This window comes from Triticum dicoccoides, chromosome 6A, assembly GCF_002162155.2.
Source record: "Triticum dicoccoides isolate Atlit2015 ecotype Zavitan chromosome 6A, WEW_v2.0, whole genome shotgun sequence".
Classification (NCBI taxonomy): domain Eukaryota; kingdom Viridiplantae; phylum Streptophyta; class Magnoliopsida; order Poales; family Poaceae; genus Triticum; species Triticum dicoccoides.
Window position 1 is genome coordinate 499,393,920 of NC_041390.1, and position 5,782 is coordinate 499,399,701.

Below are 5,782 nucleotides of genomic sequence, written 5' to 3' on the forward strand. Positions count from 1 at the left end.
GGGAAGCTAGGGGAGTATCCTGATTGGAGCGACGGGGAAAACGAGGTGGATCTCGCGGCTGGTGCTGGGAATGATGGGACAAGCTCCCTAGGATCTAGGGTTGTCCACTATATAAAGCAAATAGGTTTTTGACTAGGGACTAATCTGGCCCTTCGATCATAATCAAATGGACGAGAAAAGTAGGTTAGGGAGTCCAATAAAGAAAATGGTGATGTTTTATAGATGTTTGGGGATGATCCGGATCCAACGGTGACGACTGCCCGAGTCGGGTATGGGGAAATTTCGGACGCGCACGAGAGGGGGTTTGTGCACTGAGCAAAGAGGGGTTTTCGGACCGTGCGATCGCATCGGACGGCTCTGGATGCGAAGAGGGGTAGGTGGATGGACTAGGTGGGCTGTGGCGAGGCTGAGAGGAGAGAAGAGAGAGAGGGCCCGGCAGCAGTTTTCGGAGACCGAAAACGTCCGACGTTAGACCGGCAGCGGTGCCGCTATAGTTATCCGTTGGGGCGTCAAACGGACTCCGAATGCAATGAAACTTGGCAGGTGACCTACTGACAATATAACAACACCGCATGCCAACTTTCAACCCATTCCGAGAGCATTTTCTGGCCACTTATAAAGTAATATTTCGGATGTGCCACGGGCGCGTGCAAGTGTGTCTGGGCTCAGAACGGACAACGGGCGGAACTGGGGGAACCCGGACGAATGCAAGTTTCGAAAAAACATGATGATGCAATGCGGATGATGACATGGCAAGATGCAACACACAAGCGAATGACATGGCAATGTCGGCGAATAACTGGGAGACACCTGGCACAACGGTCTCGAGGCGTCACAACACTCCACCACTATGAGAGGATCTCGTTCTGAGATCTAGGATGGCACCGGAGAGAAACGGGAGAGGAAGAGTAGAGGTAAAACTAAGTTGCTTCTTTGACAAATGAGTGAAACCATGAACCTTGCGAGGTTGAACAATCTGAAAGAAATAATACAACGAAGATGAGCAAAGTCGAAAACACTCCGATATAAAAGAGGAACAAGGAACATCACGAGAACCTTGTAGGTTTAAAGACATAAGAAAAAGGGTACAATGGATAAGAAGTACAAGCAAGCACTCCGGTTGAAACGAGGTGTACAAGGAATGATAAAGATCAATTACGACAACACTCCGGTTGGAGAAAAAAGGTAAGGAATATGAGCTTGGAAAAAAGAAAGCACTTGGATGAGAGTCCGGTTAGAAGAGGAATGATAGACACAACACTCCGGTTAAAACAAGATAGAGAAGGAATAAGAATGATATAGTTTGGACAGCACTCCAACTGAAAATGGAAGGAATTAATGAGAACTTGACAAGATGAGAGTATGCTTGATGAAATCAACAACACACTGCCTTCGGAACTATTGAAAGAATGGCACAAGGGGTAAGAAAGATTTCAGACAGCACTCCGGTTGAGAAGGGAGGTAAAACTTCATAAGAGGAGAGAACTTTAATGAAGGACACGACACTCCAGTTGAATGGAAAAGCAAAAGGAAAGAACATGATCTTTGACAAAATGGTGTGATGGATCGAAGTGTGCAACATCATAATGCCTCCGGAAGAAATAATAGAAGATAGATCATTGGAATTAAATTATGGAGAAGAAAATGATAACTCTTCCCACAAATGAATTTGAAAGAAACATCCTTACGAATAAGGCTTGAACGGAGTTGTTGAAAAATCAACAATGAAAACAATAAGCTGCTTGTGGGCTTATGAAAACATCTAAAAACTTGAGGTGAAATTCTGCCATAAATGGAAACAAGATTGGATTGATATGAACAAGGAGACAAGAAACTTATTTCACCGTGAGGATAAATGAAGAACTTGGGTCATTTATGAGCACCATAAATAGCAACAATCCTTAGGGAAAGGTTTAGGTGAAATATAACCCAAGATAACTCCAATGAAGAGATTGATGGATGTAAAATATCTCATTCTTGCCAACATGTGAATCATGAAACACGAAGGAGAATTATCAAGAACGACATAACACCACCTGAAAAGATAAGATAGAAAGACTCACACTTTGGGATGCAGGAAGAAGAATGCTTGAACCCCTCTGAAAAGAATCTCGATGAACACTCTGAGAAGGAATTAAATCCTTGCTGAACCATCATGTAGAACCTCCATGAAGAACTCCGGTAATAAAAGAATGATCCAAAAGAATTGAAGGATGAAAAGAATAAGATTGAAGCCTTGCAATGATTAGATAAATGTTCGTGGTGATATAGGTGAGAGATCTTGGAACTCCAGGAAAAGTATGAAGCACTTGAACCGAGAATGTGATATGATGAACCACTCCGGAAAGCAAGAATTGAATTTACTCGGTGAAACAAGAATAAGATTACATTATGCTTATCCATCATCAATTTAATTGATGACAAGCAATGGATTTGGCATACTATTTATTCTCGTAGAAAGGATTAAGATAGATATCGCGCCAACTTGGGAAGGTCTTCAATGAACCACCGGTAGAATTTGAAAAGCACGAATGCATTGATATGATACATGAAGGAAGAAGAATCTTGGAAGAACCACCGTAAGAATTTAAAACGAATGAAGAAAAGATAGCGAAACACCGGGAAGAATTAGGAAATGAACGAAGATACAAGAGAGTATTTGATACAAGAGAACGAATAGATCACGAGCTGCTTAGAGAATATTTGAATGATGCACCGGTAAGATTTTGAGAATGAGAGCTGAAGGCTGGAATGAATAATTCTTCTGAAATGATGGGCTCCGGAGGAAAGAAATGAAAACAACTCATGAAATGCTCCGGATGGATGAAAAGAATTCTCACAATCAAAACAATTATGAGAGGATGGCATCACACTTGAACTGAGAATCCTCGAGAGAAGGCACAAGATTTAGAGGAAACACTTCTTCGGTCTTCAAATCCGAGAATGACGACGAGAAACACCACCAAGAATAGTTGAAACACTCCGGAATGACTAAAAGAAAGGTTGAACCAATGATGAAAAGAATGTGAAAGATCTTGGAGAAGGCATTTGACTGAAGATAACTCATTCTTATGTCAAACTTGGAAAAGAATTTGAGAGTAACTCCGGGAAAATTAGAAGAGTCAGGTAAGATCCTGGAAAAAGACCTGTGGGTTAGGGCCCACTCAAAAGATACACCGTTGAAGAGATTTAAAATATAGATTGCGCCGGTTGAATTAAATGGCTTGAATAATATTACAACCTCGAAATAGGTTGAGCGGATCTTGAATGAAAACACGAGCCTTCTGAGATATCTTCAGCACTCCGGAACAAATGAACAGTGAGAGATGAACGATTAAAAGGTGCACCGGTAAGAGAAAACATTTAAAATGAGGAAAGGATATGATCAACAAAACTTGAATTGAGTCCTCCGGAGAAGAAAGAGAATGAAGAATGATGAAATTGAAAGCTCCACTAGAATCTTCATGAGAATCACCGGATAAGAACATTGACGGAAAAGAATGGAGATACTTCGCATCAATAAAAGAATACTTGATTAAGAAATCTGAATCCTTGAAGAAAAAAGGGTGGGAGGGCGGGAAAAACAAAGACAACTTGGGACGAATGAAACAAACACCGATGATAAAACTTAGAATTGATCTTGCGAATGTTGAAATGAACGGATCCACTTGAAAAGAAACACGCCGGTTGAAAAGGATTGACATGACAATCTCGATTATCATGAAGGATTGGTATTCACATCGGAGTATGAGAATACCATTTAGGAAAGGTATGGAATCAACACTTAACATTGAAGCAACTCGAATACCAAAAAGAAACAAAGGATTGGCTTGCAGCATAAGCCGGAACAAACATATGATAGAGATTTCGTCCGGAGTTTTCGTGGTGGGGCCCACACGGGCTCGATCGTACATCACCATCATGTACAAAGCAGTGCACATGACATACGAAGCGTCCCCGAGTCAGCATAGCCAAGGACTCTTTAAGACACAACGAGACCACTGTAAAACCAACCATGGATAGGCGGACCACTAGACGTCGAACCCCAATTTCATAGCATGCATCTGTCGGAAAGATATCCTAGGAGCTACTTGAATTCCCACTTATAAACTCCCGAAACTTTCTGGTTATGCAATCAGGTGTTGGGGATACAGGGGAAGCATAATATCTCACCCAAAACTAGCAAATCCTACATCCAGCTGTATCCATCCTTCAACACATAACCAAGAAACCTTCGGAAATCATTTACCTCAACCTTCGAAAAGCATCCGTTATACGAGTTATGACGATACTCCCGAACTCCCGCCCCAGTACTGGGTGGCGTCGAGGTTATCTCACCAACAACTGCATAAAAGAGATTTTTGATGTCGGCGAAGCTCAGGTATTTCAGAACTGCAACGATAAAATTGTGACGACAACACCTCGGAGCTCAACTCCCCGAGACACTGCCACAACCCCTAAATGTCAGGAGGCACCAAGAACAATGTTCTCATCACAAAACCATCGGAACGATTCCAAGATACCCGCGTGATCCAAAAAAAATTCATGAAATTTGAGGAGAGAAGAGTCAAAACTCTACGTCAGGAGGCCTCACCAGAGCGACGAAGGAACTAAGGAGTAAAAAGAATCCTACTCTCTGATATATATAATCCTATAAGACTCAAAACATTTTTCTAGACTCAACAACGCCGGCAATTCGATCAAGCAGGGGGCTCCTAAGTCGAGGAAGGCTCTGATACCAACTTGTAACACCCACGATGCGGCTATATCTCCCACGTGTCGGAGCACGACTTAGAGACATAACCGCATAGTAGGCATGTTGCAAGAGGGGTAATCTTTACACATCCCATGTACTGAATAAGAAAGGGGTAAAGAGTTGTCTTACAATCGCCACTTCACACAATACATAAATATAGCATTACATCATCCAGATACAATCAAGGTCCGACTACGGAACCAAATAAAGAAAGACAACCCCTAATGCAATATATCCTCGATCGCCCTGACTGGGCTCCGCTACTGATCAACTAAAAAACAAAACAACACAACGAACACGAACTTCATCGGGCTCCCACTTGAGCTCGGTTGCGTCACCTGCACGGTTATCATCGGCACCTGCAACTGTTTGAAGTAATCTGTGAGTCACGGGGACTCAGCAATCTCACACCCGCGAGATCAAGACTATTTAAGCTTATGGGTAGGAAAGGGTAGTGAGGTGGAGCTGCAGCAAGCACTAGCTTATATGGTGGCTAACTTACGCAAAAGAGAGCGAGAAGAGAAGCAAGGCACGGTCGTGAACTAGAAGTGATCAAGAAGTGATCCTGAAACTACTTACGTTCAAACATAACTCCAAAGCCGTGTTCACTTCCCGGATTCCGCAGGAAAGAGACCATCACAGCTACACACGCGGTTGATGCATTTTAATTAAGTTAAGTGTCAAGTTCTCTACAACCGGACATTAACAAATTCCCATCTGCCCATAACCACGGGCACGGCTTTCGAAAGTTCAAAACCCTGCAGGGGTGTCCCAACTTAGCCCATCACAAGCTCTCACGGTCAACGAAGGATATTCCTTCTCCCAGGAAGACCCGATCAGACTTGGAATCCCGGTTACAAGACATTTCGACAATGGTAAAACAATACCAGCAAGACCACCCAATGCGACGACATCAAGATAGGAGCTGCACATATCTCGTTCTCAGGGCAACACCGGATGAAAGTTTCCCCGAGGTGGCACTGCAAGTGGCTCTATTTCGGTATTTCGGACCAACACTTAGACAAG